The sequence below is a fragment of the Ixodes scapularis genome, unplaced genomic scaffold, assembly GCF_016920785.2.
Source record: "Ixodes scapularis isolate PalLabHiFi unplaced genomic scaffold, ASM1692078v2 PGA_scaffold6__148_contigs__length_123643588, whole genome shotgun sequence".
In the NCBI taxonomy this organism is placed as follows: Eukaryota; Metazoa; Arthropoda; class Arachnida; order Ixodida; family Ixodidae; genus Ixodes; species Ixodes scapularis.
In genome coordinates this window covers 39,800,542-39,809,506 of record NW_024609881.1, presented here as the reverse complement: position 1 = coordinate 39,809,506, position 8,965 = coordinate 39,800,542, and positions in this window count along the sequence as shown.

Below are 8,965 nucleotides of genomic sequence, written 5' to 3'. Positions count from 1 at the left end.
GGGCACTGGAGCGAGCTTCCAAATAATTCAGATGACACCTTGAAATGGCTTCGAATCAGTTGGGAACACAATCTACAGTCAAAAAAGTGAACCCCTGTCTTCCATTGACGTCACTTCTCCGTTCTTATCAGTACAGACTTTCAGTTTGAGACCCACGGAGTGGACCGAGACTGTAAATTCAACAGCTTCGGAAAAAGCAACAATATTATTTTGAATTAATATTTGGGATACTATTTTAACAATGTTTGATGGTTAGTTTAGCGAACTTTCAAGCAAAGTTTTGAGATAATGCGACCAATCAAGTAGTGTCCAAAGTGCAACTCCCTGGGCCTTCTTGCTTATGATTGCTTCAGCGAAGATACAGGCAGTAAAGACACGTAACCAACTCTAAGATGGTTCCCTCTTGACGCTGTCTGATTGGTCCAATCAGCTTGTAGCGTCGGCTGCGCCTGGACTGATGGGGAAACGAAGAATACTATAGTCCTTCCCAAAAATCGCCTTCTGCGCGCTGCCATCTTTTTCTGCTGGGCTGTAGAACGCCTCCTGAGCATACGCTGTTGATCTGCTGTGCGGTATATCGGACTGGGTGCGTGAGTCCACAGCTCACTGTTTCAGCATTTTTCGCCCGGGTGATAAGCGATGAAAAAGTCTAGGGCGCTGTCCTGACTACAGCATGCCCTCGTGTATCTTTTCCACTGAATACCAGCTGCTTCAGAGAATCATTTTAAACAAAAACATAAAATAGGGTGGTTGTGGAAAAAAATATATATATTTTTTTTTATTTTAAGAGAACATAGCCCCAGCAGTGGCGGACTTCAGGAGCTCCAATTAACTTAACAATAATCTAAATATTTTAAATATTTTCCTAATATTTATCACTAAACATTTTAATTAGTGAAAATGAACATACGAATATAATTCTAGACTTGCTTAGCATCATTGGTAACCGCAAAACCAGCACAGTTCGAAAACTACTAAAGCAGGTGAAACGTTTGAATGTGGTCCAATAAAACGCGCAATTAAAAGTGTTTCTATGTCTCGTTGTATCAGAAGCTCCCGGGTTCTTTACACAATTTAAATGTTTTCCGTAGTTCATTTTATCTACCGATCTTTAGGGCAATCAGCCCAATGATGAGTGAACCTTTTATTAAGCAGATTCATATTTTCATCCATTCACTCCAATATAATGAATTTTCATAATAATAACAATGGACTTTTTTCAAACAAATATATAGGAGGAGTAACAAAAAGCGATGTGAATCGCCTGACGCGGGTTCTTCCACCTCTCCCCATCCCCTCTACAATCCAGCAGCAGAACATACTCTGAAGAAATATCAAACAACCGTAGGTTCATTACACATTAAAACAGTGCATAAATAAAGCCGTCTGATAAACACAGACAAAATACAAAACAAAAACAAGGTGCATCTGTAAAAAATGTAGATTTATAGTGTACCAAAGAGGTAGCTTTCACGATGGTTTTAAACCCATATATTGTGTTTCAGCTAGTAATCATCAGGAGTATACTAGGGCGTTTTTTTTAATAACTAAATAATTCAATTAAGTATCCTTTGTTTATCGTAGTTTGTGCGTATTCTTAACGGGATGTAATGTGTATGCAGGAATGAGTATGTTGATGCTCTGTTTATCTAGTTTTTTTATGCACAAACTAAGGATAGAGTTTTATTTTGTGAAACACGTAAATTGCAAATTTATGAATGAGTAATTGTTCTGGAGTAAGAGGGGAGTACTTTGTAAATATTTGCAGGTGTGTTTCTGATAGGAGACACTGACAATTGGTTGCAATGCTTTTTTTAGTGGGATAAACAGCTGGGATAAACAGGTCATTGAGCACGTACCCCACAACAAACTACACTAGCTTAAACGAGTGTTACAAACAGAGAAATGAAACCGTCTTTTAGACCAAACTGGAAAGGAATGCGTGAGCCTTTTTATATTTCCTATTGCCCGTCAGATGGTTGCCTGGACCTGATGAATATGATAGTACCAAGTTTAGGTTTTCTTGAAACTACCCCTCTAATACTTTGTGTTTCATTGCGTAACAAAATTTATTTCGTCTAAATCATAGGTGTAGCTCCCGATTGATGCTTTTATTTTAGCTCTAAATAACGTGTACTTATTTTTATAAGTGTTTAGTTCCAATTTATGACATGCCAATCACGCAATTAATTCCATTAACCAATTGTTTGCTAAGTTTTTCGGTTTCTTCTATGTTCGCACCACAAAAATAGATTTGTTTCGTGAGTTTAGTGTACAATATAAGGTGCGTAGGGTATGTCAAAAATATCAATAATCTACATTACAAATAACATTGGCCTAAGGATTGTACCCTGGGATGCACCGTGATTTGTATTACCGTTTTTGTATTTTTCATCGTCAATAAGAATAAACTGGACAGGGTCTGATAACCAATTTAAGACGAGCTGATGGGCTAGTCCTCTTATTCAATAATCATGCAAATACTTCAGGACCATTTCATGATTGAAAGAGTCAAATGCATTTATGGAATCTAAAAATATCCTTAAGGTGTAAATCTTTGTCTCAATATTAGTTAACGAAATTCTTAATATTCAGTAAACCTTCCTCGCTAGATGTCCCTTTTTGGAAACAATAATGCTGTTTAACAATTAGATTATTTTTATTAAAAGGTTTGACAGCCTGGAGTTTCGTATCGTTTTTAAACGTTTTGAGAATGTTGTCACACTCGGTGATCTCATGGCAGGAGTCGGAGCATTTGACCGCGAACAGACGTTGTCTCTGCCCAGCCTTACTGGCGGTGAGTTCGTTGTTCAATGAGACGGGACGGGCCGTCTGCCAGATTGCAGTCCGTGAGTAACCAGTTTACAGAGTCTTTCATTTACAAAAAGAACAGACGTGGCCGAGGCTATGCCGGTTGACACGGAGCATCTCTGTTCGCAGTTGAGTCCATGGGTGGCAGCAGCAATGTCCCGAAGAATAACACTGCACGGCGAAGGGGGAGGGGGGGATGGGAAGCAGGGCAGCGAGAGCTACACCCGGACATTCTCCAAGGAACAATTTGGCAAGTTGAGAGGTGGTGATTGCGAGATTGCCTTCGCAGAGGCAAAGTCCGATGCCGGTGCAGCTGGCGTAAACTACGAGCTGCGTGGTACAGTGGGGATCAGCCATGGGATGCGGTGGCGTAGGCACTTCCAGATCCAAAGACTGTTGTTGCACTTGGTGGCAGACACTGAAACACCTGTGAAGGCGAACCGTGTGGGGATCCGAAATACGTGGTGATGGGCAGTAGTAGGACTAAAAAAAATACTTACTGCCACGCAATACGTTGAAGCGTGCGAGGAGTTTGGGGAACTAAAGCAGCGTGCGGGGTGCTTCTAAGCTTACGGAGACGCTGCGAGGCACGCCTAATGGTCTCACTGCTGCCGTGAAGGTAAAATCCGAAAAATTTGATGGCGGTAGTGCGATGCAATATAGTATATTTAGGGTTGATACAGACACGGCAAGGGTGTAGTTGATCAAGGAGACAGAGCATCTCAATTCTAACCGAATTGGGGTCAGGGTGTGTGAGGAGAAAATTTTCCATATGTCTCCATGCCCATGGTTTGCGAATACGACGCTCTCGAGTTATGGCCGTTGCCAGGGACTGCATGTAAAAGTGTGCTTGTTTAATCCCAATTGAGAGCACTGTGAAACAATATTACGTCAAAGGGCGCAATGTGGTGTTATTACTTAGATAGCTTAACACGACTACGAAAAGCAGAAGAGGGATGCAGGACCGAACGCGTGATCTTTATGCAATGTGTTGAAATTTCGGGTAAACGGTTCTAAGGTACCGTCCACGTACCCGCCATTCCTCCAGTGACGATTGCCTCTGAAAGAACTTTGCCTCGAGAGTGAATTAAATAATCAACTACTGCAGGCACCTTTTATGCTATAACCTATTTTCGAACGTTGATGAACCCAAATACACCATTAAAAACATGGTTTTAAATTTGAACAGGTTGCTAAGTCGATCCGTTGAGATCCTATGGTATTATGGGATACAACTACCGTTTTTTGCGTGTAACCGTTTGATATGCGTGGCCTAATCATGCCTTCATGATCGTAGTAACGGCACGAACGGTGTGTCTGTAACCATGCGTCGCCTGCGCGACACACGATGTGTCACAAGGAGTGCGCGAATGTGGACCCTTTCTCTTGATATAAGAAAACAGTATCCGTAGAACGATGTGAAAAAAGGGTATTCCTTGGTTGGCTGTGTCCAAGGAACAGACGTCTCGCTTCCCTTTTCCTTACTTGAAACGTGATATGGTAAAAGGAGTGAGGTGACATCCCTGCCACCTCTTGCCGTCGTCTGCCCACTTTCACCATAGCAGCCGTATAGGAGAAACCACCCTACTAAAAAATCCGGAAAAAACTTCCAGTGACATTCTGTGGAAACGGGTTAATTTCCACTCATTTTCACCAGAAACCAGCGTAGTGTACCAGTCTTTGGTGGAAATATTACCGGCCGCCACTTTTAGTAACCAGATTTCGCTGTACCTTTTACCGGAGCCACTCACGGTTAAAATCCGGCAAAAAGTTCCCGTGACATTCGGCGGAAACAGGTTAATTTCCACTCATTTTCACCACAAACCAGCGTAGCCACTTTCGCTGGAAGTTATACCAGAGCCACTTTCGATTACCCGCCGCTGGAATCCTACCGAAAGCCACTCTTGTTTACCGGACATCGAACATCACTGGAAGCCGACGCAAGGAGAACGGCTAAAGTCAAGGAAGCCAAGACGAGCAGGGGGATTGTGTTATTAATGGCGGCCACCAATGCAGCGGCATTCTCGTGAGTGCGTGTTTTAGCTCGAAACGACGCTGCTATTCTGCAAGAAGTGCGTGTAGCGAACTGTTTTGACGATCCAAAAAGGTGAGCCGCGATCACCGGCAATTTGATATTTGCGAGAGGCAAAAGTCTGGGCAAGAGCAGGTACGAGACCCCTCGAGCGGCATTCTCGTGAGTGCGAGCTTTAGCTCGGGACGACATTGCAATCCTCAAGAAGTGCGTGCAGTCAACTGTTTTGACAATCCAAAAAGGTGGGCACTCTCACCCGTTTTCATCCAAAACGAGTTTACCAGTCTTTGGCAGATTATTTGCCGGCAAACAGATTTCACTGGAATGTCACCGGCAGCCCCTTTCATATACCAGACAACCCGGTTTTCCTAGAAATCTTACCCGAAACGGGTGACTCGCATCCCGGTTTACCGACCTTCACTCAAAGCTGACGAGAGGGGAGGGGGAAGCCGAGACGAGCCGGGGACTGGGTGGGTAATTATGGTGCCTCACACCAAGGACGAGTCCCCACGCACCCTCTCTCCCTGGCATTGGGTTCGTGGGGAAAATGCAAGAGGTTTGTTTTGCTGACTTATTTTTTTTTTAAGAAAACCAATTTCTTTGTCCGTCAACGAGCAACGGCCGGCCCGGAACGAACACTCAGTCTCGGCTTCTCGTTTCATGTGTGCGAGCTGTATCTTCCAAAGCAGCTGCGTGTGCAGATGAAAATAATATATTTTTCAGTGACCTGTGTTATACGCCTCTTTGTCCGTCCGTCTTCAGAAGCATCCAGCGAGCGAAAAAGACTGTGCCCAAGATTTCTTAACGTCGGCGAATGTTCGTTTCGCGCATTCGTGGTTTTCGCTAAGCGTGCTACTGACGCCTGGTGCACCTGCGGCGACGGCATAAGGGACGACATCGAGAGTGCGCCCGGGATTTGTCAACTGCGGCGGATGTTCGTTCCGCGCCGTCGCGGTTTTCGCTAAATGTGCTGCTGAGAGTATACGTGTGTGTGTCCGTGTGGTGCACCCGCGCGGTTTTATTAGTTGAACTACCGTGCGTCCAAGAATTTATCCAGTGGTATTGTGAGAACCTTGAAAGATATATTTTGCGGCAAAGAACTTGGTTTTTCCTATTTAGTCAGATTGCTTTTGTCTACAGCTGTGCAAATTATTTCACTGGTATCGACCCTGTTAAATAAATACATAGAACCTTCAGGTCTATATAGACTAACCACTTTAATTGTTACCGAATCGTTCAGCATCTGGTAAACATAACCAACCACGGTTCACAGGCTTCCTCCCAAGTGCCTTCCGTTGACGTCCGAAAAACGAAAGAAAAACACGGTAAATCCAGGCGAATCTGGTGATCTTCTGGTAAATTCTGGCTTTACTGGAAGTGAAAAGAGTTCCATAATCCAGTAAAATAGATTTTTACTCGAAATAAACTTCCGAAAAAATCCAGTGACATTCTGGTAATATATCCGGTAATATTCCTGTAAAACTTCCGGTGACATTTTAGTAAAAAATCTGGCGACATTCCGGTAAACTACGGCTCTACTGGAAGCGAAAACACTCCCATAATCCAGTAAAATATACTTTTACCGGAAATGACGTTCCGGTAAAAAATATTTTTCAATAGGGCAGTTATGCTTGGTGACGGAAAAGGTCATTTCATCAAAGCCGGTTTTTTTCCTGTGCAGCCGCCAAGGAACTTTTACTTCCACAATACGTCAAAAAAGCTTCCTGGGTGCATTACTTTGGCAATTACAGGTTTACCTCAGGACAAAACAACCGAACAGATGCCCAAGTATAGACCTTGGTGTTGACGATTAGACCAGAGGCGCGCAAGATCTTCCAGACCTTCAATTCGTCTGAAGAATATTAAGAAGTGCTCACTTTCGTAAAGAAACTTGCCAACTTAATTTCAGCCCATAACTTGGCTTAGAATGACAAACCCTTTCACCGTCGATACGAGGAGCCCGGGGAGATGGTATACCAGTACTTCACAACGCAGCACACATTGGTGAACCGGTGCGACTATACGTGAACCTGAATGAGTGGATGGATGGTTAGGGACCACCACGTGGTGCGCCTGCGAGATACAGACTTATCCGAGGATCTGCAGATGGACACCACGCTGACGCTGGCAAGCAACCTTGCGAAGGCAAGTCTGAAAGAGACGGTACAACTGTAGCCGAATGTGTTTCGCGGCAGTTCTGCAGAACATTCAGAGACCGCACCGTCGAGCATTCAGGTGGATGCTGTTCGGCGAGGCGCAAATTGCGGGACGCCCAACGTGGAACAGCGAACGCGATGTACACAACGGCAATAACATCACGAAAAGTTATGCTTGTGTAAAAGGTCCGTATTTCCTGTCGTCTTGGCCAACAAGAGGGGCAGCGTGCCGCGAGTGCGGCAACCGATGACATGTTGCCGCCGTCTGCTCAACCAAGCAAGTAAAGCCCTCTAACGTAGTGCGGCAACAATCCGGGTGCACGAACTGCCAAGCGCATAAATTTTGTTGGTACCCTGGTAGGCCCTAGCGCTAAATTTTGGATTGGTACAAGTGTCCATAAAAAATACTGTCGTATATGCAAATGTTGACTCTGGGGCTGAAGCGTATGTTGTTTCTGCATCATTCACAAGCTGGCAAACGCATTTAGAGAAAGTGGATGTCATTCTAAAAGAACCTGAAAATGAAGAATTGAAAGTGAGTGAAAAATTAGCTCTCCCCATTAAGTGCAAGCGTAACTCCACACGTCAAACCGTTCTTATCGTAAAATCGATTTTTTCGGTCCTTTTGGAATTACTGGCTACCGGCCTTAGGGATCGTGAAGTTCGTCAATCAGGCATCGGTTCACCGTGTGATGGCACCTTTCTTTTGCGCTTTAACGATGAAAGGCGAGTTCCGCATTCGCCTCAAACCAGACAGCGTGTCCTGCGCCATTCACACTGCCCGTCGCATTCCCGTTCATTTGCGAGTCGGAATGTGCAAAGAAATGAACATGAAACAGAAAGTGAATTTGCGAAAAGTCGAAGGACCGACCTAGTGGTATGTTGGTGGTTTGCCTGCCTGGAAGCCGTCTGGTTCAGTGAGTATTTGTGTTTACTTAACTCAACTAAACATAAAAGGACAACAAGAGCGGTTTGTACACTTCCGACGTTTGACGACACGCTTGCATCGCTGTGTGGAGCAGCGGTATTTTATTAGCTCGACGGGAGCTCAGGATTCCCTCAAGTGAAGTTGGCGAAAAAATTCCAGCTGCTTTCCAGCTGCTTTCCACGATTATCACGCCCTACCCTATTGGAAAAACGTACAAGAAGCATACCTGCTGCTTGTACAGTTCTGGTGTGACACTATCATAATGTATTGTTATTATGGATGCAGCTAGTTTGGTTTGGCGTTCGGTATAACTGCAGATATCGGCACCGCTATGGCTCCGCGTCTGCCTATACTGACAGCCAGTTTGCTTGCCGATATGATTCGGTGTGGCTGGTAGGATCTTGCGTCCGATGACGTAGGCGACCGCCATCTATCCAACAGAACGCTTATACCACAGGACCACCGGTATCACCTAATCATAAATGCAGAAAGGCGACCGACATCTTCCAACAAAACATCTATAATTTATCACCAGTATAGTTACATATACCATATATGTCGAAACGGAACACAGACCGACGTTGAGCTCACATAAATTCCTTGATCAACTCTTCACGGCGACGTCTTGGGGCGACTGTCTCGAATAATGTGCACCACAAGTATTCGACAACTTCACCAGCCCTACCGCATAGCGAAGCCAACGTGCACGGCAACAAACCGATCGTGACACCAATCCGAGGATACCTCATCATCGATCGACAGCGGCAAACGGCCCGTTGCTCGTCGCTGCCTGCGTCGCTCGGTTTATGGGTTTCTACGAAACGTCACTCATCGCCTTGGTCGCTTGCAGCAATGGCTTTCAAAAGGTGCGTCTCGTCGCGCGGCTGACTGTGCGACAGCGAGTCCTCGCCACTGTTGCTTGTCTCGTCGCTCAGCAAATCGCTTACATGAAGTACACCACCGTACACTTTTCTGCACCGGTTCAGGAGGTGCATCTAAATCAAACGAAGCTTTTATACACCGCGAGCGTGCTCTTGG